The sequence below is a fragment of the Canis aureus genome, chromosome 9 (assembly GCF_053574225.1).
Source record: "Canis aureus isolate CA01 chromosome 9, VMU_Caureus_v.1.0, whole genome shotgun sequence".
Classification (NCBI taxonomy): domain Eukaryota; kingdom Metazoa; phylum Chordata; class Mammalia; order Carnivora; family Canidae; genus Canis; species Canis aureus.
The window spans coordinates 33,027,361-33,054,514 of record NC_135619.1 but is presented as its reverse complement, the minus strand read 5'-3'; the positions used below and the strand labels follow the sequence as shown (position 1 = coordinate 33,054,514).

General features: G+C 38.3%; 1 long non-coding RNA gene across 5 annotated transcripts in view; it reads left to right on the top strand.

Moving 5' to 3' along the window:
- Positions 1 to 27,154, top strand: part of LOC144320090 (uncharacterized) — a 90,876-nt gene that overhangs the window by 26,036 nt on the left and 37,686 nt on the right. Inside the window, exon 4 of one of the 5 annotated variants that reach the window (XR_013385673.1) lies at positions 22,329 to 23,062. The exons of the other annotated variants lie outside the window; for them this stretch is intronic. This is a non-coding gene — a long non-coding RNA (uncharacterized LOC144320090). Of the gene's footprint in view, positions 1 to 22,328; positions 23,063 to 27,154 lie in introns of those variants that run through there. 5 annotated transcript variants of the gene reach the window in all.

Here is a 27,154-nt window from a genome sequence, read left to right as displayed (position 1 = left end):
TACTAGGATGACTGCAATAGTAAAAATAATGTGTAGAAAAAGAATGTGTGACAATAATGTGGAAAAGTTGAAACTCTCATCCCTTGTCAGTGGGAATGTAAAATGGTACAGACACTTTGAAAAATAGTTTAGCAACTTCTCAAAAAGTTAAACATAGACTTGCCATTTAACACAGCAATTCCACTTCTAGGGATATACCCAAAAGAATTGAAAATATATGTTCATACAAAAATTTTTGCACAAATATTCATAGGGGCATTATCCACAATAGTTAAGCATTGAAAACAAACCTAATACTCATCAGCTGGTGAAGGGTACACAGGCCTATCCATACAATGGAATATTATTCCATCATAAAAAAGAAAGAAGTACCGAAGCATACAACAGCATGGATGATGCTTGAAAACATTGTGCTAAGTGGAAGAAGCTAGACCCAAAAGATTATATATATGTTACATGATTCCATTTATATGAAATGCTCGGAATAGGCAACACATAAGGACAGAAAGTAGATTAACCATTGCCAGGGCGGGGAATGGAGACAGAGGAATGAGAATTGCTAAAGAGTATGGGTCTTCATCTGGGGTTATGAAAATCTTTTAAAATTAGGCAGTGATGATTGTTGCACGACTTTGTGAATATACTTTCTATCTTACCAAAACCTCAGTGAAGTCTCATAAATACATAAAGATTTCGTATAAATGTTTGTTTGCTTGGGTCTTCCTCTGTGTATGTAAGAGTGTGAAATCAAGTAAAAGTTCTGAGTTCTAAGTGTAGGTCAACACATCATGGAATAGGAATATAATGTGACAGGTGATCCATCTATAATCAGAGCTAATATGGGAGCAGCTGCAGTGTGGAGCCAGAGGTGGGCATGGGAATGTGAGCCCTTAGAAATTTGCAAAAATTTGCAGAAAACTTTAGGAACATGCTTGACTTCCTATGACCACGGAATGGAATTTTTAAATAATACCATGTAAATCTTAAGGGCAAGAGTGACTCCAACATGTGAGTGGTCAGTACAACTTGGTCCAAAGAAGATCATTATTGCTTCTTTTACATGAGAGTTAGACCAGGCCTGCTCTCATGAGGACTGTTATGTATTTCAAATCTCTAACCTTAGTTTCTCGGTTTCATAAAAGTGAGAAGTTTAGTGTAGATCCTTTTTCATGCCAAAATTCTTATACCCTGGAGGATTAAAAACAAGCAGCTCAAGTTTTCAATCCAAAGCTTTCTGGGTTGAAAGCTTTTTTCACTGATAATTTACCCTCAAATCAATAAAACCTCAAATAAGTCAGGAAAATCACAAGGATGGCAGTAAGTATTTGCTAACAGCACTATAAAACAAAGCTCTTTTCAGCTGAACATATAGAGCAGGAGGGACATCTTCCAGACCTACAATTCTTAAAAATTTAAGGTCCAAGTCAATATTGTGTATTTAGAAATGGTTTTAAATTCAGAGTAATCTAATTCGTAAAATGCAGAAGGGTGATTTCCTACATAAGGGGTTTTCTTTTCTGCTTTGGCAACTCTCCTCTGTCTCCACAATGATAATCTCCCCAATGGCCTTTTCCCCGTAACACTTTCCTATGAACCAAGTCCAAGATAAATCAATATGAAGTCTTTATTACTGTCTCATTATACTTAAAAACCATGACAAATGTGTACAGTGGTCAATGAGGTTCTCGGATCAGAAAGGTCTTCTCCCATCTAGAATGTAAAGTCTGTGAGGGCAGGAGATATGTCTTATTCCAACACTTGGCATAATGCCTGACGCAAATCAATTGTTTTGTAACCATTCAAATAAATGAATAGTTGAAATACTAACTCTACCACCATGATGTAGTTCAGTGAACGTCTGTTCCTCTGTTTCCCCATCTGCAGAATGGAGATGATTTTGTTTCTCTCAGAGAACTTTCTTTTTTTTTTTTTTTTTTTTTTATTTATGATAGTCACAGAGAGAGAGAGAGAGAGAGGCAGAGACACAGGCAGAGGGAGAAGCAGGCTCCATGCACCGGGAGCCTGACGAGGGATTCGATCCCGGGTCTCCAGGATCGCGCCCGGCCAAAGGCAGGTGCCAAACCGCTGCGCCACCCAGGGATTCCTCTCTCAGAGAACTTTCAAAAGTGTGGTGTATGCAATGAGCTTAGCATAAGGGCTGGCACATAGCACTCGCTCAATCCATGGTCCCTCTTGTTATTTTTATATCTGTCTTTGAAACATTTCTTGATACACATTGTGAAAGTCTTTTAAAAAGTGAGTGGCTTGTCACACAAATCTGACTACTAGAGCATCACAAGGATAAAGTAATTTCAGTTCAAATTAAAGGCCAACCCAAATAATCCGGACAGAATACTTTTCACGAGGGAGCCTCTATTTGCATGAGAAATCTAAGACTGGAGGAATAAAAATGATGTTTCCTATTCTGATCTCACATAGACCCTAAGAAAGCACTTCAAGAAGAAAAAGAGTATTGCCATCTGTTTTCACCTCCTACTACTGCCATGGCTCCTAGAGGATCCACCAGACCCTATTCCCATCTTTATGACTACTTTAGAAACTTCAGTGAAAATCAGGAGTAGTGACACGAAATCTATGAATGGAGAAATCTCACTGCCATAATTCATACCCCAGAATGTCTGATTGTTCAGTTTTACAGATTAGCATGTGAACAAACCAATTTAAAGAAATGAGGACATGCCACATGAAACACATTCCTCTTATTTATCTTGACAAGGCATGATTCTATTTTGATGATTTATGTTAATGTTTTATTGTATAGTGGTTATGCCCTGAAGTACATTTTATAAGACAAATGAAGTTTTAGTAATCCCAGACATCTTCTCCAGTATTCTCTTATTATGTCTTTGCTGAGAACTCATGCGGGGGAGACCACCAACCACTGTGTGAGTAAGGAAGTTTGTGAACTAATGAAATGAAAAAAATCAGTCAAATTCTACAGTAGTGAGGGTCCACATGCAGTTCCAATGGGATTCTGTTTTCACACAAAAATGGTTTATTGGCCTTCATCATAATAAGAGATGAGCAAACTCTGCTGTATTTAGGTTTCATCAAACATCAAACCATTTTTTTTCAAATGTTTTGGGTTTGCCAAAATCCAAAACACGTTTTGCCCTCAGCATTTTTCCCTTCATTTTCAAACCCCTGTGTATTTTAAGGAAATTTAATCCTTATGTTTCTGACTCATTTACACTTAACACGTGAACATGTTGTTTCATAAGACTTATTTGACGTCTATGAAGCCTTGTAAGTCTTCTAAAGCCCTTTTTCCTTAGTGGCAGGAAGCTGTGTGTTGCAAAGACATGTGAACTTGAATCCCCAATGAGTGGGGGATTGGTTTGGAACTCAAGATTTGTTAAGATACAGTGTTAAATTGAGTTAAACTTGGTAAAATCCATTTTCTCTACTATAATTACTATCCTATACTTCGGCTCATGGCTTTTAACAATGAAATTGCTGAGGCCACAAACCTCATTCTTGACATTCCTGTGATATATACCACAAGCTGGATTTCCATAAAGTAGGAAGGAGCTGAGGTCATTGTCTATCTGTGGCCAGTGGAGTACGGTTTAAATTCTAGACTTTCTAGCTCCCTCTAGTCACAAACCTCCATGGAAGCCGTGGCGTCCTGGCTGTTCAAACTAAAAGGTTCCTCTGCAGTCATTGTCTTTGTCCTTTTGACCTTCTCCGGTCTCACAAAGGTCTGTGTGGGGTGTGACAAAGCTCATGCATTTTGGAATTCTACTAGACTTGGATTCAAATTCCAGTACAATCACTTCCTGAAAGGCATGTAGGATGGGAGGTGAGTGCTGTCTGGACAAAAACTCTTTCTTACCCTAGAAATTCAGAAAATGAAACCAGAATAGTTAGTGATCAATGTATAAAGTCTAAATCCAGATAGTTGACTGTATTGGGGAGTGAAGAAATGGAGAGACTTCTGTTCCTTCCCTATTCTTATGTCCGTCCCTCTCAAGTACCCTTCATCCTTAAGCAGCTACTTCCACTACAGCAGGACCCCAGATGGGTCTAGAAGCCTGGTATAGGTCGGGCACTCAGAGCCATTTCCAGGTTCCTCCTGGAGCAAATATAAACCATGAGTTTCCTGATGTTTCCTCCTGAGGCCAGAAGTGTTGTGGAGTGATTAGTGGGAAAGCACAAGGATTTTAGAGTTAATCAAATCTGGACCTGTATCTTGCCTCTACCACTTCTTAGTTGCTTAATTCTTGGGAAGTTAACTGTATCACTGAGCTCTATTTTCTAATTGCAAATGGAGATTTAAATATATACTTATAAAGTGATGGCACAAATTAAATGAGGTCAAGTATGGTAAGTGCTTGATGAGCACATATTAGAAGCACCATGAATAGCAGTTGTATTCCTCGCTATTACTGTTGCTCTTGTTCTTGTTTTTAAACCAGCTCCTATAAGGTTTCTGATAACTGGAGTCCTTCTCTCTACTATTTACAACCCCTTTTGCCATACTACTAGTATTTGTATAGAACTGAATATCCAAGAAAAGTATTTGGCTCTATTTATTTTTTGTCACCATTGGATCTCTTCAGGGTGTCAAATTGAATAAAAGTGCCTTCCTGTCTGCCACATGAGCAAAGAATTGGGATAATCTTTTTTTAAACTAATCTCTATACTCAGTGTGGAGCTCGAACCCACAACCCTGAGATCAAGAGTTGAGTGCTCTCCACACTGAGCCAGCCAGGCATCCCTGACATTGGGATCATCTCTACCCTAACCTTTAAGCTATGATCTTCAGGACCATCTCTTCATAGGCTCAACGAAGGTTGACTTCAAATATATCTGCCTTTCCTTTAAGGCTGTCTTCCCCTTTTCTTCATTACAATAGATTCCTCCTTTCTCTTCACTCTTCTGTAAACAGACACATTTATCAATGGCCTTCTTTCTGCCTTCATGCCTCTCTATAGCATTTTCTTCTGGTATTTGTGGAGTACTTTCTCACTTCTCATCTCCTGCAAGAAATATTCTTGGTTTAAATCTTATTCTCTCTTCAAAACTCATCCCTCTATCTTCCTCCACAGATTAATAAATGATCTACCACCTTCCAGACACTCACACCCAAAGTCTGGAGTCACTCTGGTTTCTCCTTTATCATAGTCCCCTGCATCTAATTGCTCTATTGATTCTACTTCGACAACAAATGTATTTATCCATCTTCTTCTCTCCACATGCATCACTAACACTCTGGGCTGATCCCACTATTCCCTGAGGCCTGTGCCACCTGTAATGTTTTTCATGTTTTCACTCTTCATCTCCTATGGTCCATCTGCCACATGATAGAACTGTCTTCTTAAAATGAACATCTGATCATATCACCCTTTTACTGAAGACTTGCAGTGGTCTTCTAATGTTTTTAGGGTCCTACAAGGTCCACATAATCTAGCATATCCTGTTACATTCTCTCTATCTCACCATGCACCACACATACTACTCTTTCCATTTTTCAGAGGAGTTGATCTCCTTTACTCATGGAGGTCTTCCCTCTGTTAATAATGAGGCTCTCCTCTTCTCCCTTAATTGGGTTAATTCCTGTTCTTCCTTCTTGTCAAAGCTGAAAACTCACTTCTTCTGAAAAGCCTTTCCTAACTTTCCTCCTACACCTTCACAGCACCTAAACTCCTTTAGACACTTAGCACAAGCATCACTGAAAAATTTAGGGAAGACTATTTGTTTACTAGCTCCTAGTTACGTCATATACCTAAACTCCAAGAGGGACTGTATCTCTTGCTCACTGCTGAATCCCCTTTGTTAGCAGGAATGCCTCAGTCTGGTTTGCTCTTAATAAAAATGTCTTCAATTAATTAATCCAACCTACCTCTGTGCACTCCTGCCCCATGTCCCTTCCCATGTAAGTTTTGGTTTGCACAGATGAAATTTCTACTAGTCCCAAAGTCCTTTAGTGGTATAGTCAAGGTATTTGATCTGGTTAAGGATGAGATTGTAAGCTCTGTGTGGAAAAGCACCACACTTTCTATTTCTTTTGCTTTCACCACACATTTGCCGCTCCTAATACTATAAATCATATTTACTAATGTTTACTGGCTGGCTGATAACTCATGCTTTTCCTAGACAATTGTATTTATTTTCATGATTCATCCTTTCTACAATATCCCATTCTTGATTTAACTATGGCAATATATAGTAGATAGATTCATATAGATAGTTGTGTAGTTACATAAAAATATATTTATGGTTGATAGATTCCTCTATCAGCTGAGTGGTAACATGAAATCAATATTGTTAAAATTCAGTAAGTGTTTTAAAATTTTAATAATTATTAGCTTAATGTTAAGTAGCTTTAAGTAACATTATGCTTCTGATAAATCATGTTAATTCTAAGTTATGACCCAACTGGTTGGATGAAGGTCATCTACATTAGGGAAGGCAATCTCTTTTATTCAGTCTTCTGTGAATCTTATCTAGAAATATTTTTTAAGGTTTTATGTATTTATTTGAGAGTGAGAGAAAATGAGAGACAGAACATGAATGGAGGGGAAGTAGCAGAGAGAGAGGGAGCAGCAGACTCCCTGCTGAGCAGGGAGCCCAATGTAAGGCTCCATTCCAGGACACTGAGATTAAGACCCAAGGCAAAAGTAAATGGTCAACAGACTGAACCACTCAGATGCCCCTCTAGAAACATCCTCACAGACACACACAAGATTTTATTTATTTATTCATGAGACACATACACACACAGAGAGAGAGAGAGAGAGAGAGGCAGAGACATAGGTAGAGAGAGAAACAGGCTTCATGCAGGGAGCCCGATGTGGGACTGGATCCTGGGACTCCAGGATCATGCCCTGAGCTGAAGGCAGAGGCTCAACTGCTGAGCCACCCAGGTGTCCCAGGCTTTTCTAAATTCTTCTGCTTTTTTTCCTAAGAATTTTTTAAAGTTTAAAAGATTTAAGTCTTCCTTCCATCCACAAACTAGATTAAATCCCCTTACTTTTCATTCCTATAGTCCCCTATCCTTTTTTATTTATATAATTCCTCATCCTTGTAATGAGGAATGTTTAGTATCACTAATTCCCCTAGCCTGTAGTTCCATGACTGCAGAGGCTGTATATCACTTGCTTTCTGCCATAGTCCTAGGTCACAGAACTGTGCCTGCCCCAGAAGAGGCACTTGATAAACATTTGTTGAATTGAATTATGTTCTAGTTCCTTGATTTTCTGACCATCAGGCAATTATTTTCCAGGTCTTCATCCATGTTGCACAGTATTCCAAGTATAAATGATGGCAGTACTCTTCCCATCTGTTTTCTACTGAGAAAGGGGACCATGAGTAGAATTTTTCTCAAGCTTTGGGTTTAGCAGAAATCCGTACTAACTCAAACAACCAAAACTCTCTATCTGTTGCTCATTCTTATGACATACAATAGTGGTTTCAGCAGCATACAACCCAGCCTATCATTGTCTACCCACATTACCCTCAGAGAGGAAATCCTTTTACCTAGGAAGCAGCAAAATTAGATAATTGTGGCTATAATTATTTGCCAATTCAGCTTTGCAACTCCCAATAAACTGTACTAGAAAATGAAATAGGAAAAAACAACAAAGGAAATCCTGATACAATGCTTAGATAAAACCAAACCTGGGGGTTTCCTTCCTAAAAAAAAAATCTGCAATAATAAATATTCTATGTTTAAACTTAAAATATTATGACATATTTTTCTGCTATTTTATCATAGTTAAACCATAGCTACTTACCCATTTATACTAAGAGATAAAATCCTAGCAATGCCTTAATTTACATTAACTTTTTTTAAAAGATTTTATTTGTTTATGAGAGACACAGAGGGAGAGGCAGAGACACAGGCAGAGGGAGAAGCAGGCTCTCTTCAGGTAGCCTGATGCAGGACTCGATCCCAAGACCCCAGGATCATGACCTGAGCCAAAGCCAAATGCTCAACCGCTGAGCCACCCAGTGCCCCTACATTCATTTTTAAAAGGAAAAACTGTAACAGCGACTATCACTAAAATATTCACCTAAACTCTAAGATGTCACACATGCAAATGTAGCTATATTCATTATCTTTTCCTTCAGCATTATAATAGAGAAGAAATGAGCCAGCCTAAGTCTCAGAAGATCTACTTTTGATTCTTTGCTCCATCTCTTACTAGCAGGTAGCTTTAGCTATCAACTCATTGATGGGTAAAAATAAGATGGTAATGTCTTCCCTATCTACCACTAAAATGTTGTATAAATTAAATGAGATATCATATGTAAACACACTTTATAATTATGAGGTGCTATACATATTAAACTAATAAGAATGCCACATTGTATCAGTATTTTTTTCCAAGTTTTATTTAAATTCAAGTTAATTAACAGATAATGTAGTATTGGTTTCAGGAGCAGAATTTGGTGATTCATCACGTACATAGAACACCCAGTGCTCATCACAAGTGTCCCCGTTAATGCCCATCATTCATTTAGCCCATCCCCCCACCACTTCCTCTACAGCAACCCTCAGTCTGTTCTCTATCCTTGTTTTTTATAGCTTGTTAGTATATTTAATTTTTAAGTAAAGGTTTTCTCAAAACAAAAGAATTTCCCATTAAGATATGATTTATAAATAGTACTTTTAAATAGTTTGTTCAGTTTTCATACTTAACTTTTTTCCGGCAACTTCTTTTCCTGGCTGCATTAGGATATCTTGTACTTTATGGGTAAGGAACAAATAATTTGTTAACTGAACAAATGATTGCTTCACTTTTTTCAGGTTTCAGGTGGGTAATTACTTGGGAAAGCAACACCTTCAGTTAATTCCTTAGCCAATGTACATATAGGCAACTGCAATTTTCAGGAAGAGCTTTAAATCTCAGGGAATTCAATGAATCACATTTAAGTTAAAGATGCTGCAGTATGAAGCACCAGTCAAAATGCCAAAGAAAAGGCAACCAAGGCACCATGTTCAAACTTCTTAGTGAGGCTTCCGTCTTAGAAAAGTATCCCTTGATGGTTTATTTCCACCAGGGCATCAGAGACAGCAGCCTGTTCCACCATCTGGGTATAATAAATGAAGAATTTGAGTCATAAAAATTTCTACCCAATTTAAGATGCACAGTATTGCTTTTCTCAAACTAACTGCCCCTGGCAGTTCTAGTTAATACTTCCATTCAAAACACACACACACACACACACACACACACACACACACACACACAAAACCAAAACCTTAAAAGCCTCTTAAACTGACATTTAAAATAATTTGGGAAACAATGCTAAGGTTTAATCTCTTTTACATCAAACTTCCTGTGAGATATGATTGTACAAACTTCCCCCAACTCTTCCCCACTTATGGCAGACCTGCTGGGAAGCAATGTAGAGGATAGAAGTCAGTGTCCCCTAGAAAAACAAATGATAGGACAATGTGCATTTTAGATTTATCCACTGAACAGAGCCTAACCAACAGCCACAAGAGCAAATTCAATAAAGAGGACTGGATTCTACCAAGCAAGAACAAAATGTGTGTGGTTTTTTTTAATTGCTATTCTAAAGTTTGAATCTTTGTCACGCAATGCCCATAATTTATTTCCAGCTCATAGGAAAATATTTTCTACTTAACTATTTGACTACTACAGCCTCTGTAAGATACTGGTGTGAACCAAGAGTTAAAGACTTAAAAGGTACAAAAATGTATTTTTTCAAAATTAACTATGAGTCATCTTTGATTGACAGACTCTTTAGAAGAAGGAGGAGAGAGAAGAGGAGAAAAGAAATCAGAATGAGAAAGAAATATCTCTTCCACCTCTCCTTAGTAAAAATTTAATTTCTTAATTAGATTTTATTAAGACAAACCAAATTTAACAACCTAAATTTAACAACCTAAAAGAAATCACAAGTCAAAAATTCTTAAACTAACTTTATAAGAATGTAAATTTCTATACATGAAAAACAAATAGAAATAAGTTGGCTCAAATGTGACCAAGAGTTACTTTCACTATTGTGCAAAAGCTCATGCATGTACATAAGTACATAAGAACATCAAAATCATCCCTTCAAAACTGAACAAGGGATACAGACTCTCACAGATGGAGAAATCCAAAATAAAGAAACATGGAAAAAAATCAACTGCACTAGTAAGCAAATAATTATAAATTAAGGAAAAATGCTATGCTTTATCTAGTAAGCCGACAAATGTTTAAGAATGATAATATTCATTATAGTGAATTTGCAGTGAGATATAAACTCTTCAACATTTCTAGGCAGAGTGTAAATTAGTTTAACTTTTCTGAAATAATTCTTTTTTTTTTTAAGATTTTATGTATTTATTCATGAGAGAGAGAGAGAGGCAGAAACACAGGCAGAGGGAGAAGCAGGCTCCATGCAGGGAGCCCGACGTGGGACTTGATCCTGCGACTCCAGGATCACAACCTGGGCCGAAGGCGGTGCTAAACCGCTGAGCCACCCAGGCTGCCCCTTCTGAAATAATTCTAACTATAAACTCTAAAAGAATTTTTAAAACACAGTCTTTTTAAGTCAGTATATTCATTTATAAGGTTCTGTTCTTAAAAAAAAAAAAGTCAAAGAAACTCACCAAAACTTATGTAGCAAAATACACGCAGTTTTCATATAATAGTGGAAGATTGTAAATAATCTAAATTATAGCAATAAATAACCAAGAGATTTCACAGGATGGTATATGATGTCATCATTTAAAAAAATGTTTCTAAAAGTAAGTGATGACAATAAAAAATGCTACCCATGGACTTAATGAAAAAGTGGGACACAAAACTATATATGCACCATGACCACATTTTGGTTAAAATGCATGCATAGAAAAAAGACAGGAAGGAAATAAAGAATATATCAACAACAACAACAAAAAGAATATATCAACAGAGCATAAAGGAATACTATATTTTCTTCTCTGTACTTCTGTATGTTCTATATGTTTTATAATAAACATTTTTTTAAAAAATTCTGATTTTGGAATCATGAAAAGAGAGATGCACTATTGACACATCCTTGTCAGATCAATGGGATATAAACTTGGTTTCAGAAGGAAGTCAGTAAGTGCAAAAAATACATTTTTTGAAAATGTATTTTGAAATGTATTTTGAAATACATTGTATTTGAAATACAATATATTTTGAAAAATACATTTCTAATTTTGAAATTCAGAGCTCAAATTCAACCTGATCCATTGAGCTTTCCATGGAAACTCCCTTAAATATTCTAACTCAAAGAAAACTCTCCCTTCAAAAATTCACATTTTGTTTGCATGCATCTTTTACTTAATATTTTATAAATATCCCTAATATTGATATCCTGTCCTGAGACCCTTAGATGTGTTAACTGTTATTATTCCCATTTTATAGGTGGGAACAATGAGGCATAGAGCAGTTACATAACTTGCCCAGAATCACACACCTAATAAGTGGTAGAGTAAGGATTCAAATACAATTAGTACGACTTCTATACCGGCTTTCTCTACCGCATTTTAGCATGTTCTGTTTTGTGGGCATTTTATGTGTGTTTAGTCTCCTCGGTGATAGTACAGTTGCTTTCTAGTTGTGTTAGGGGCAAGCATAAGACATTCCTAAAACTTCTTTTACTTGTCTTCAAAAAAACCCAAGATGGTGCTATGGATTAAGGATGCTGACCATAAAGAAAGCAAACAAGTCAAATGTATTTATATAAGCACCGAACTCTCCAGGGGGAGTACTTTAGAGATTAATATTATTGATTTTCAAGGCTTGTTCTCTAGACATAGATCTCTAAAAGGCAAACTATAGCTCATCTACACAACCGTATGTTCCAGTCTTAATTTCTCTGACACAGCAACATAGAGACTAAATTTTAAATTTTTAAGGTTTATTTGAGAGAAAGAGAATGTGCATGTGTGCACGCAAGTGCAAGTGGGGAGAAGGTCAAAGGGAGACGAGGAGAAGCAGATTCCCCCACTGAGCACAGAGCCTGACCTAGGGCTCCATCTCACTACCCAGAGATCATGACCTGAGCCAAAATCAATAGTCGGACACTTGACTGAGCCACTCAGGCACTCCAAGACTAATAGAGAGAGAGCATAAACAGGAGGAGAGGTAGAAGAGGAGGAAAAAGCAGACTCCCCACTGAGCAAGGATTCCCAACATGGAGCTTGATCCTGATGGGGGAACACAGGGCTAGCTGAGGACAAGGCACGAGCCTGGGGCAGCACATTGACAAGTCCTTGAAACAGGCAAAGGGACATTCCTCTTCAGACTCAACTGCCTCGATGTTCATACTTTGCTAAGGGCAGAAGGCAATCTTTGCCCAACTCCCAGGAGCCTGTAAGTCTACTTTAACCTATAAAAATTCCTTTAGAAATTTCCTTTATCTCTAAACTCCTAAGATACATGTTGGCAATCATCCCCTGAGCACATGGTCCACCGATACACATCTGAAGGGTCTCATGACTCAGGTTTTATTGGACGATAATAAGTGACCTTTTCCCAACAGTAGCTAGCCCCCTCAAGGTCCTGGAAACCATGCTTCCAAAATTCCTTAGAGAGTACAGCTATCCTCAATTCCCTCCCAATACCCTCCCAATTCCCAGGTATATAATCAGCTACCCCTCACAGGCCCCGGGGCAGCAGCTCTTCCTGCCCACGGGTCCTGTCCCGTGCTTTAATAAAACTACTATTTTGCACCAAAGATGTCTCAAGAATTCTTTCTTGGTCATCAGCTCCGGACCTCACCTATATTCCAAAACTTCATCAATCCCAGGACCCCAGGATCATGACCTGAGCTGAAGACAGACACTTAACTGACTGAGCCACCCAGGTGCCCCTAATAAAAAATACTTTTAATTGAAAAAAATCAAGATGTCATTGTGAACCCCCTTTCATATAAATCTATTTATTACCTGTGGAATTCTTTTGGACAAATGCAATTCAAAGGTAGAAAACGAGGAAGGAAGAAATGAAAGACACTCCTTTTGCATTCTTGCCAAATAAACAAGCAGTTTATAGACTTGGCTTCTGAAGGGAGTCAGTGAGTACAAAGCACAGTTTTTGTGCTACCTGCTGCCTCAGCCAGCTTGGTAGTGGAACATGTTTAATAGCATGTAATGTGATGCAAGTTTGGGGGGCAAAGAGGACAGAAAATGCAATGTCTCATCCAAGTGAAATTATTGGGGAATTCTGGGTTTATAGATTACCCAGATTGCGTTTTGGCCAGATGATTGAAGTTAAGATCTCTAAATGGATAAAAAAAGCGGCTGGACATTTACTGACCAGGGCAGTTAAGGACTCTATGTTACAGTTCAGTTGAAAGCCAAGCCTTCCAACAGTGGCCCCTGACACGAAGGCTGGCACAGTCTTGATTCAGAAGAGTGCCAACTTGTTGAATCATCAAATCATTTCCTAGAGCAGATATTTCTTGGATGTCTCCCATGCAGTTTCATCAAGGCAAGGATCCTATTTCACGTATGAGCTCATAGCCCAAAGAGATGTCTATATGCATATTCAGAGAAGGGTTTAAAGGAAGACACAAGAATATTTTTTAAGCATCAAGGTGCTGAAGGCAATAAAGGAAAATACTAGGCTTCTAGGGCTGGAGTGTTGAAAACACAGCATGATCCTTGTAGATTGCTCTGACCACATATACCTTTTCTAGAGACTGTCACCATGGTTCTTACATCCCACATTCCTTTCCTTTTTAGAAAGCTGTTGTGCTATGTACTAATGGAAACTGGCAGCTCCATCAATAAGAAAACTTTGAAGTTTTGGTAATGTTTGGAAGTTTACATTTATTGGATCCTATCTGTCTTTCCAATTCCTAAATGTATAAATAGCATAGCACCCTACTTTGGTAGGTACACAATGTATGTCATTAAATTCCTGATTCCTTTTATTGCAACGTGGACCTGGTGCAGTAAAAAACCATAAGCCCATTTTATGCAGTTTTTCTTTTCTATTGTCACTGTGACATAAGATGATATCCCTGTTGAAGGGTATTTTGGTAGAGCATCTTCTGCTTCAGGGGTTTACTATGGCAACCGAAAATCCAACTGAAATACCTACCTACAGAAAGAATTTTAAGGTTGTCCAGCAACTTGCCTCTTTCTGTTTATATCTACATCCTCACAGTTAAGCCTCTCAAAATCCTTTGTGTGTGCCTCCCCTCCCATTTTTCAGACTGCAGAATTTCCCCAGTGTTTCTATCTGCAGGGAATGGCAAACAATTTCCTTACCTGCCACAGGCCATCGCCATCACATTTTAATTGTCTTCAAGGCTTTTAGAGAGAAGAATCCTGTTGAGACTTTGGAAAACCTGGTTTCTAGTACTGAATGAAGGAAAACATGTAATCTTTGTCTTATTTGCAAATAAGTGAAGATCCTTCTCCCAAATAGCTCACAGTAGCAAGGATCAGCGTCTTTAATATGATTTGAAAGTGCATAAAGGCGCATGGAATTATGCACATACACATATAAATACATACAGGTAAATGCAAACAATCTTTAAAAATTATTGGTTGATTCATAGTATGGAGTTAACCAAAATTTACCTGCAAATGGCCAAGTCATTCATATTCAAATTAAGAGTCTTTTAGTGTCATTCAAAACAATTAAGGGTATTGCCCTAAAAAGATAAACAGTGTAATAGGTCTTTGAAGTAGGAACTGGTTCAGCTGCCTTTCTCCCCCAATGTAGTTCCTTCAAAATCATCAAAGCAATGTTCTTAAAGTGTGAATGTCTTACAAGTAGCTCCTAATGGATTCACCCTTCACTCTGTTTCTCACTAATCAGAGGTAACCTGACTTTTACATTCCTAATTATGCCTCTTTCAAAGAGCATTAAAGCTAATATTGGTTTTAAATGGTCCTAAATGCATCTCTGCTTTTGACCTGGGCTGCTCTGAGCAACATACATCCTGATATTAGAGCAATCCCAAAGACAGTATGTCCCAAGGGCACTAGTCAGTAGGACTTCCCCCCCACCCCAGGGTCATTTCTCTTTCTTTTCCCTGAACCACCTGCAGGATGTCCCCTTAGATTTCCTTAGACCCCTTCCAGAAGAGTCCAAGTTTTTCAAAGGCTCACTCTAGTCTGAAAGAGTGATTTTCAAATTTAATGCACTTTAAAAAACATAAAAACCAAACCTTTATGGGATATTGTTAAAAATGAAGACTCCTGGGCCCCAAATCCCAAATATTGTTAATCCAGTTAGGGTGAGGCTGGGATGTGCATTTTAAATATGCAAGCTAACCCATGCAGGTGTAGTTGATCTGCCTTTTGAAAAATACTGTCCTGTAGAATAATGTCCATTCTGGACCCAAATAACTTTTCAGGCTTATCTCTACATTAACTCCCAAATCCCAGCCTTAGTGTGTGTGTGTACATACATGCATGCACACACAGACATTAGGCCCCAAAAGATGACACACAGCCTCACCTGTGTGCTCCTCTTGTTCTCTCAGCTTTGAATGTCCTTCTCTATCCTCCCACCATGTGAAATCTGTTTTTGAGGTCTTACCTAGCTCTGAAGCCAGTCCTAATATCTCAAACTAGAATTCCTCTCTTAAAATTTCTGGAGCACCCAGTTTTTATGTCATGTGACCCTTAATAAAATATTCCTTGCGTTTACATTTATTTTTTAGCCTACCAGCGTTCATTATTAAACTGTAAAATACTTGATAAGTATCAGATCTCACTTATCTTTTTAGTCCTAGCAGAGAGCTATGAACAAAATAGCTGCAGAGTAAATGTTTGTGAAATTAAACTTACTTTAGCTAGGTCTCTTAGATGTATTTAAGGTTAGTTTGTTAATATTTTTGCTGTCTTCCCTTGGATTATTGAGGCAGAAATCATCTCTGAGGTAGATATAATACACAACCCAGCTAGCCAAAATTTTAAGCTGCCGTGTCTGCATTTTGAAAGGCTGCTTATCTTGTTTTGCTAACTTTGAGTTCCAGAATCTTACCCATATTACACAAGCTGTAAATATAAGTATCCAAGTATAAAAATATTTAGGATTATTCATTAATGAGGAACTTAGAAAGATACCAAAATATTTACTTAAAAATTAAATGATCCTTGGGGTACCTGGATGGCTCAGTCAGTTAAGCATCTGACTTTGTTCCAGCTGAGGCCATGCGCTCAGGGTCCCGGGATCAAGCCCCGCATCTGGCTCCCTACTCAGTGCACAGAGTCTATTTGAGATTCTTTCTCTCCCTCTGCCACTCCACCCACTTGCACTCTCTAAATGAATGAATGAATGAATCAATAAATAAAATCTTTTTAAAAGATTAAATGATCCAATAATTAGAAAACTTTATGTTCATCAAATTAGCAAAAAATTGGGATCCCTGGGTGGCGCAATGGTTTAGCGCCTGCCTTTGGCCCAGGGCGCGATCCTGGAGACCCGGGATCAAATCCCACGTCGGGCTCCCCGTGCATGGAGCCTGCTTCTCCCTCTGCCTATGTCTCTGCCTCTCTCTCTCTCTGTGACTATCAATAAATAAATAAATAATTTTTAAAAATTAGCAAAAAATTAAAAGGAGTAACATTATATGTTACTTGAGATGAGCACCCCCAGATATGATGGGAGCATAAACTGGAACAAGTTTTGGAGGAAGGTGATAGATTAAAATGTAAAGTGTAAGAATTCACTGACCCAGTCACTCTACTGTTTCGTATCCTTCTCAGAGAGATTCACATACAAATATACCGAAAAATACACAAAAATATTCATTGTATCATCAAGTGCCATAGCAAAAGACCTATCAGTAAGGAGAAGATATAAACGAATATGGATATGGTCATGCTACAGGGTATTCATACAGCAGTTAATTATGAGATACATCTATATAGGCTGACATGAAGGATCTTTAATGTATATTCTTGAGCTTCAAAGGAAAGTTGCTGCACCTGTATTGTAGCATATTCTCTCATTCTTTTTTGAAAGCTGATCCTGAAAGTCAGTAAGATACTATCTCCATTTAAGTGCAGTTGCAAATGTAAATTTATGTGTAAAAAGGCACAGAGGAACATATTGCAAACTGGTAACATGGGCTCTCCCTCCTAAGGCAATGATTGAAATTGGCACAGTAAACGTAGGGGGACGGAGAGGTGGGGGGCAGCCAATAGGAGACTTCTCTTTTATTTGTAATGTCTTAATATATTTTAAATGAGCTCCTATTCATGTATTACTGTCATTGTAGAAGCATTTTACATAAATGACTTGTGCTGCAAAATGACTAAATCCTACTACATATTTTGTATATGCATATTATACATATACTATATGTATAGTATACTATATTATAAGGTTAGCTTCAAGCTGTAGTTACCAAAGGATGTGCAGAGATGTCTGATTCCCTTTCACGAAAGACTGACACAGACATTAAGTAGCCTGTCGAAAACAGAAATCTGTTCGCTATGGTAACGCTCAGTTTCTTCCTGTTTCCATGGGTTCTCTTCTCAATGTCCAGGTGCCTGTATGTTACACTTGCCCTGTCTTATCATTATCCTATCCCAGGACTGAGGAGAAATTACAGAAGTCCTTACTCTCTACATCTACATAAATATTAAGCAGGTTCTCCAGAGAAATAAACCAAAAACCTAGATATAGATATATAGAAAGAAATTTATTATGAGTGATTGGCTTACATGATTCAGAAGGCTGTGAGGTCCATGATTCTGCTGGAAGTCCAGGAAAGCCAGTGGTATAGTTTCAGTCCAAACCCAAAGGCCTGAGAACAAAAGGAACCAAGGATATTAAGTCCTAGTCTGAGTCTAAAGGTCCAAGAACCAGGAGCAGCAAGGTCTGAGGGCAGAGGAAGAGGTATGCCTCAGCTCAAGCAGAGAACTAACTCTCCCTTCTCCCACCATTTCATTCTACTCACGGCTTCAGTGTATTGGATGATGCCCATCTGCACTGGTGCACTTCTTTACTCAGTGTACAGATGAAATGCTAATCAATCTCATCCAGAAACACCCTTATAGAGAAATAATGTTTGGTCAGCTGTATGGGTATCCCTTACCTAGTCAAGCTGACACCTAAAGTTAACCATCACAACCCAGTGTTGCCCATTGCTTTGTATATTAGCCAGGAATGGCTGCACAGAACTATACTTCTCACTAACATGAGCAGAAGCCACAGCTTCTGAATGGTATGTTCTCTGCATGCCAGAAGAGAGGAATATCTTTAACTCCTTGTTCCTATAAAGGCCACTATGAATGGGGGTTCAAGCCAAAAACGGATTTTGTTCTCCCTTTGTTCCTACCCCTTGAAAGAAACAAAGAAATCAAGTTATTCCTTATTTTTGTGAGTCTACTGTTTCTATTATTTTAGAAAGCCCTCCTTAGGAAAACAAATTAGAGGTTACAGGTAAGAATTGCTAGGGTCCCCCCTGACTGAGATCCTTAGAAGAGACATGTTAAGTGTACAGTCCTAAAACTCAAGCTTCATTATGCTCTTGATAAATCCCATTTGCTTGAGGTATCATATCAGTAAATGTGCACCTGGGGCTGTTTAATCATTTCACATCCACTGTCAGGTGACTCACAGGGCACTTTGTGTAATTTAGTAAACATTAACTACTTAGGATGATGGTGACTTAAGTAACTACCTAAGAACTAAAAAAAAAAAAAAAAAAAAAAAAAGTAACTACCTAAGAATGGGGTATATGAACACATATTATGCCTTAAATTGCCCTAAGATAAAAAGGTACATCCTATAGGTCATGGTTAAAGTAAACTAAATCCATCTTAATACTAAAAGAAAAAACAGTGAAACATGCAGTGCCTTCTAAGGATCCACAAATTTAATGAATACAGATAGATCCCGTTTTATGACAACACTGATTAAAACAAAAGAGGAGTTCTATTATTTGTAAGAGTTTATCAATACAAATTTTACACGTTTTAGTTAACAAACTTTACAACTGTTAGAATACCTGTAGCAAAAGAAAATTGTTTCCCTTGTAGTAACACTGTGATTATTGGAGTTTACACTATTTTCAGTGCCTCATGCTTTTGGAGATCACACACTGACATTCCCTTGAAAAATGTACGGACAATAGAAATAGTACTTCGGATTTCGCTTATGGAAAGCTGCTTGTAGTTAAGGGTAGTGTCTTGGAACAATGTGGATCTCAAGCCAATCATAGGCCTATCCTAACATAATGGGGTGGGAATACTCACAGTCACTGAAGACCCATGATAGAGGCAATGAGAATTTGAGAAAACCTTATTAGAATTTCTTTTTAATATTAAATGGGGGAATTTAGGCAGATTGTAAAGTTGGTCTTTACATAAATATTCTGGTAAAGTAAGACATTTTAAATTAACAATAATCTTATTCTATCTTATTAGGTCAGGCAAAGACGCATTTCCCGGCATCTTCTCTGTGTATTTGGCAAATAATTTCTCTGACTTAAACTCTAGCAATCAGAGTCACCACCATCATCATTACCATAATGTCTGCTACAATTCCTAGGAGCCCCTCTCTGATCAGTCACTCTGCTGAGCACTACATGCATATGCTCCTTCCTTACTGTGAGATAGATGAGATCGCACAAAGGCACATGTTCCTTAAAGACTGTTTTGAGAACTATGCTCAGAGCAGACATTCACTGTCTTTACACTTCCCTGGTATATCAGTTAGGAGTCTTCCAGTAACAAGTGCCAGGAAACACAAAAGTGGAATTTTTTTTTCATCTGTCACTAAAAATCCTGATAGGACCTGTAGAGGCCCTTTTAGGCAGCCAACCTGAACAATGGTAACCTGAGTGAGCTAGAAGGGTCCACAGTGACCACTGGGCTGAATACAAACAGGCCCATTAGGTGACCCACCTCAAAATATCCATAAGCCATAGTTGACCAATGGGCTATTTTCAATTGGGCACAGGTACCAAAAACGGAGAACTCCATATGCTCCTCACCTCCCATTCCCCCACCACCTTTTGACACACAGTGTCTGCTTTGCTGTCCTGCCTGATGCTTCCTTGAGATGTATTCAGTAAACTTCCATCTCTTTGGTTCTGCCTTGGATAAATCCCTTCACCACCCAGGCCACCAGCCTACACCTGATCGGGTTGCCCTCCAGGACCACCTTCAGTGGAAGCTTGATCTGACGTGTAACATGTGTTTTTCCCTGTTCTTCCATTCTGCCTTCCTCAGTGTTTAGCTGCTCTAGAAAGCTCCAGGCTTTCCCCTTGAGATTAAAAAATGGAAGAAGAGAAAAAGGAAAGCTGCTAAATTCTACGACTCTCACATTCTCATCAGGCACATTGATTAATAACATTCTCAGAAGTTCTTGGACTCATCTCTTTGACTCTCATTGTCATGTGCCCAAACCACATACTATCACTGTCACAAAGGAGCAGATAAGATAAGGTAACTGGCTTAAGGAATCAGTTTACCCTTTGGTCTCAGGGTAGGATGATAATTCTCATGGATGAAAATGAAGTGGAAATAACTTCCTCACAAGGAAAATTTTGGTGCTGTGGTCAAGAAAAGGGAAGAATGGAGGCGGGAGAGACCAGTATAGATATCAAAAACATGTCTACTCTACCTGCTAAGTGTTATTCCTAGCTAGATAAGAGAACCTAAAATTCTAACATAGCATCTGTTCATGTGCATTCAGGTAAAAATCATAAACAAAATTGTTAGTCCCTCATTCTCCTTCCAGTTCCTGAACAAGAGGAAAAATTTTTTTTATCATTATTTGCGATTTAGAAAATCCTACTAAGAAATGCTATATTTAATTACTAGGTATATGGATTTTCTTCTCTATGAGAAAACCATGGTGACCTAATGACCATTGAAGTTAAAATCTTCTCACAAAGCAAAGATAATTTATGCAAGAGGAAATGGGCCCCAAAATAATGATCCAGATAATAGATCTTAATGTTCTTTCTATTCTTTATAGAGATTTCCAAGTCAATCTGACTGCTTACACCCATGCACACCTTCATAGTATATATCTTTTGAATTTTCTTATACAGATATTTTTTACCCTTTTATTGAGATTTATTGAATTGCCAGAAACACATTTGTAATTGCTCATTGTGAAGAATTGAAATGTGTTCAGTGTTAACACATCTGAGTTTAAGATTGTTACATTTATTGCCAACATTGTACCCCAAATATGAGACCAAGATAGAATATTGTGTCCTGCACTGGTGAACCAGGTATGGACTTGAATTTTCATCAGACTTAACAGCAACAACATAAAATGTTTAAATGTAAATAAAACCCAAAAAAGTGAAAGGAATTTCCTTTTTCATATGTTCACAAAAGACTGATGTGGAATATTCTTTGTGGTGGTGGTCAGTTTACCACAGGAAGTTCTGTTCACCCTGCATTTAAATGGAGAGGTGGAAAATGTGTTGGAATAGGACAGATAAAAATTGAGTTCTAGACTAAGCTCTATCAATCACTATCCAGCTCTGTGACCTTGGGCAAACTACTTTATGTCTCTGGGTTGCACAATGTACAGCTTATGTACAGATTATCTTTAGAAGTTCCCTATCATGAATTTATTAGAATTTTGTGAAATGAATATACCTAAGTAGGGAGCTCAGTTTACCCAAATATCTAAAATGGAACATTACCATCCATTTCCCTCCTAGGAAATTGATATCAGGTGATAGACATAGAAAGTTTGTAGGACAATTCTGGGTTTTACAAACAAATTTCCACGTACCTCTTTAATTTGCGATTACCTTAAGTAAGCAATTCCCTTTACACTTTTATTCAAAAATAACAAGCTGTGTTTGAAATGCTGGTATACACCATTTATTACGCTCTCCAACCCAAACACGAAAACATTTGTACTTATGTTATGACTTCACCTGGTGGCTTTCATTTTCCCCAACATAAAGACAGGGTGAAGCAAAGTAATAGAAAAATAGAAAACATCTTTGTCGGAAAATGAGATTGCAGCTGTGTAACTGGAGCACACAACCATAAATCAGAATGTCAAATCCAAAACACATGACTGTTTGCAAGTTCTCCATGTGCGCTCTAATGTGATTACAGCCTGGTTGCTATTATGATTTAAAACAAAGTCTTTCATGCTAGAAACAAAATGCGGAATGTGAGCCGCCTGGGGGAGAGAGCTGCAAGCGAGCTAGCGACATACCCCTTGCTGTCAGAGAGGTGGGCTACAGTATTTCAAGCGCTGGTTTGTCAGGTGTGAGAGAGCAAGAGGATACAAGAGGAACCTTGGCAGAGGTCTTAACATGAGGGACAAATTAGCCAGCAGTGTTCAGCTCAGCTTGACAATCTGAAATTAGCTTCTCTCTCTCCCCCCTCCCCATCTTTTTTTTCTCCTGAGCAGAATCCTGAAGCCAAATACGAAGATTACAGAAGTCATTCTTTCCTGCCTATCACATAAACAAATGGCCCAGCTGTTATTGCTAAGATTCCAGTTTTAAACTTGGACTTTCTTGTATAAACTTCAATGTAATGGTATTTAAAGTGTCATAGGCAATAAGCATCTAATCCTACTCAATAAATTGTAGGCTCGTTGCATGAACTCCTAGAGCTGTTAAAGACAGCTGTGCTTTTTTTGTAATTTAAGTCATTTCCAAATTGGGCAAGTCTCCAGGTGTATTTTCAGACAAACAATGTGTACTAGAAAAGTGATGTTCTGAGTCTTTCAGCAATGGAATAAACACAAAGGAGTAAAAGCTGAGATACAAGAGAGTACAAACATCATTCTCAATCACTCCAGGAGGGCAGGCACCGACGTAGGGGTGCCAGGAAATTGGTTCTTATTTCCTTGGACTATTAGAATATGAGCCAGGGACTTTTCTCCCAAGGACCTTCTGCAAGCTCAACTGCTCTTGTAACTAGTTGTTGGGCCAATGCCATAGATAGGTACCAGGATGGAAGATAAGAATTTGGTATTTCTCAAAATAGAACCGTCAACTACCAGAGCAATGACATAACCCTGAAATAGAAAAAGCTCCTCCCATAGCTGATATTTAAAGTTTTCAGGAGAAAGCGGTTTCCACCCTGTGATGTCATTGAAACAAATCACCATGAGACCAAAGAATAAGAAGGAATTGTAAGAGGTCATTTCATCCAGTGTACTGTCTCTAAGAGGACCTGCAATAAAAGCATTTAAAGAAGATTAATTGGTAATTATTTTAGATCCAAATCATCATTAAGTATTAAATGAATCCTCTTCTAATACTTAAGAGCTCTGAGTGGGCAGGGCAGGGAGCATATTTTTCTGTATCCACCCCAAGTTGAATATTCTACACTCAACTGATAGACCTGAGTAGGAGGAAGTCCAAGTTCTTCACCATGTTTTGATGATAGCAAGTAGCCCTGGGGGAGGCCATCACCAATGTTTGCCTCCTGGATCTGATTCCAGAGCAGGGGAGTATTGTTACTGTTTGACCTTGGTGGTTGTTTTATCACCAACGGTTGATTTGCGCCTATCAGATATTCTTACCTACCTCTGTTCTACATTCTTATAAGGTACTGAGCATTATCTTTTGGGCTAAACACATATGATGTCTGCCTCACTGTCAGCAATGCAGAGTAACAGAGAAAGGCACAGGGAAAACATAAATCACAGACCTAGAGCCCACAGTGCAGTTCCCCTGAGTCCTTCTGTGGTGGGTTGAACTTCATCATAGACAAACTAGGCCTGAAATGAATCAACACCTCTTTCAGTTGCTGGAACATAGCACAAGCTCACAGGTGGAGAGAATTTCAGGCAATGACTCGGGATTACTTTTGGCCTAGGTGGACAGCTAGACAGCTACAACTAGTCCCAAAACTCTTAGAAATGATCTTCTGGATCCCTGCCCCAACACAACCCCCCAAATGACAGTTCTCCATGCAAAGAAAATTCCTACCAAAACTTGTAAGTTCAGGCTTAATAATTAGAACTTCTTCATGCAGGGATTCTGATGGCATTCTGACTGTCCCTCTTTGAGTAAAACACGTCACCTCAGTGACAAACTTAACCTCAGGCAAAAACCATGGCCCACTGAGCAAAACCCCTTAGGCTTATTCAGTTCTGAGGAGAAACTCAAAGATGTAACCAAAAAATGTATACATTAAAGATTTAACCAAAAAATGTCTAGAAACAACTAATCTCTCAGTGTCACTTCAAACAAGTATAGCATACCAGACACATGGTATTTATCAAACAATTTAGTCTCTCAGCTAGCCAACCTATTGGGTCCCATTTCTGTCACTTAAAAAATCTCTAAAAGCCTACAAAAATACCGTCAAAACAACAAATGATAGTATTCAGACATGTGTTCCCAAGGCAATTTACGCAATACTACAGGTAGCATTTCTCAGTATATGCATAACTAAAATGCTCTTTAATTTTCATGAAAGTATCTTGAAAGAAAGGACAAGCCGCATAGAATGGAATGGTGGGTAGATTTTTTTAAGCTAAAAGCCGGAGAATGAAATTATTGAAACCATCTTCTGTTCTACTTTAATTTTCACCAGCTTTTTGCTCGTTTACTTTAACAAGTAATGTTTGATTGAATTCAGGCCTGCTTTTGTTTACAAAATGAACCAGAGCCAGCAAGTCGTGGCCTGGCTAATTTGCACATCCACTGCCTTGGTCTCCTCCCCTTTAAACAAAAATCTGGAGTTTGTGATTTATTGTTGATTTGGTTAGTTCAAATGATTTTGATGGCTTAGATCTACCTTCTGCCCCATCCTTGAGATTCTCACCAAAAGTACCCAATCTGTGTCTACTATACAAGGCAGAAATGACTCCATCACAAAAAAAATGCAAAAAACATCTCCTTAACTTTAGATGCCAACAAAAGAAACTGAGAATAAAAATCTACAGATGGAAGAAGGGAGAAAGCAGTATCCATAAATCAATAGCTTTAGAAACCAAACTGGCCCATTCAGAAGAATAATGTCAGGAGAGCAAAACAAAGTGGTCATTATTGATGACAGGGCTCTTTGAGTCTTTGAGAGCCATCGTTGTGTGCTAGTCAGATAAACCAGTGGTTCTCAAATCTAACAAGCATCAGAATCATCTCAAAAGCCTTATTCCTAAATCTCCTCCACTAAAAATTCTGATTTTAAAAATCCGCAGTAGAATCTGTGTGTTCACAAAGTGCCTCCAAATGGTTCTGGAGGCTTTGAAATATGGGTAAAGTCTTTATGCATGTTTAATGTCACTCTGCTCATCCAGTCTCATGTATTCCTCTGCTTGAATTCTCTACTCCAAGTCTGAAAGTCTCTTCTTAATCTAGGCTGTGAAACTAGTGTATTGTTCCTCGTATAGTAAGGTGAGAGTAAATATGTAGAGAGAGTAATGCCTTGCCTTCTTTGTCACTCATAACAAAATGGACACACACACACACACTACTGTTGGGGTTTGCTCCCCAAGATCACTATCTAATGTTAAAGGTGACCTCTCACATGCTCACAGTCTGTCCATAATGTTCCATTTCCATTCAAACTTCCATTTTCCTAATAGCAAGGCAAAGCTCTTTCCCAATCTCTTGCACCCCCATGCAATAGGCTGCTTTTCTTTTAATACACCAGCTTTCCTTCATACTGACTGTTTAAAAGTAATCTCATTTGAAATAAAAGGGGAATTTACACAATACTATAGATATTGAGGGAATATCTATTAGCTCTTAGAGGGAAGGAACCATATCCATTGTGCTTATCTCTGCATTTCCTACGCAGAGCCCAGCATATGGCACATGGCAATGTTCAGTAAGCACTTACTGAAAATACAAATGAATGTCCAAAATTACATTTTTCCTACAGACTACTTAAATAACCTGTGACTTTTCAGACAGCACCATCTGGAATATTAAAATTCTAGAGATGCAAGGGCTGATGAACATACTGAGGTCATATAATGCTATGGTTTTTCCAAGGTCAACAGCACATGCATGGCAACTCTCAGATTAGCAGAGTCCAGTGTTTTTTGTTATTTTCATGATGCTGTTTTGTTTTTTAGTACTCATCTTTGAAATAACGATGCTTCCCACACCATAGGATAGAAGGAGGTAAAAGGTAATGAGAAGAAACCTAAAAATGCTTACATGTGTTCATGATGCATTGCAAACACTTAATAATTTAAGCTTTTGTTATTTTATCATATCATCTTCCCTTTCCAAATCTAATATCTATGCCTCATATACAAATCTTCCATAACCTCCCTCAGTTTTGTCAATCCAATTGCATTTCCCATTATTGGCCTTCTGCACTAACTGCAGCATGCAGTTCTGACACTCCTGACACTCCTGCATGCAATTCTGATACTAACTATCCAGAGTTAGGTCAAATTTCACAGGTCAAGGACACAGTCCTCCATAAGACTCCTCCCACTTTAGACTCCAGTCATGAATTCTGAAGTTCTCAGACCACCTGCACTTTTGACCAACTGGCTACAAGCTTGGAGGTTCCCACTACCATCTCAGGTTCAATAACTCACTAATATGACTCACAGGACTCAGGAAAGAACTATACTTATCATTACAGTTTCACCTATAAGATGCAAATTAGTACCAACCATTAAAAGACCCTAGCTGAGGTCTAAGAGGATTCCAAATACAAAGCTTCCATTTCCTCAGGATCTGTCACCCTCCTAGCACATCAATGTGTATCACCAACTAGGAAGCTTACTTGAGCCAAGGGTGTCCATGGCTTTTGTTGGGGTTTAATTGTATAAGTAACATTGGATTCAATTTCCAGCACTCCTCTCCTCCCTGAAAGTCATGTGTGTTAAGCCCCAAGGCTCTGGAATCACATGGTTGGTTCTTCCAGATTAGCTAGCCCCATCCTGAGTCATCTCCTTAGCATAAGCTCAGGCATAGAGTTGGATTCCACCATGAGTAACAAAGACACTCATCCCTCAGGAAATTCCAAGGATTTAGAGATTACCTTCCAGGGATGAAAGTCCAGCCAAATTTTGTATTGGATGACAGGCCTCTACTCCTATATGACTGGTTTTCTCATTGTCCTCAGACCGTGATCAGTTAATTCTAGGTCAGTTCCTTCTGTTGAACGCACTTAGCTTTTGTTTTTATTACACTCATCATACTCATAATTACTTTTTCTTTGTCTTCCTCATTAGACTGTAAGATCTGTAAGGGCAAAGATAAGGTCTGTCTTATTCATTACACTTAGCTAATTCCTTACACTGGTCCA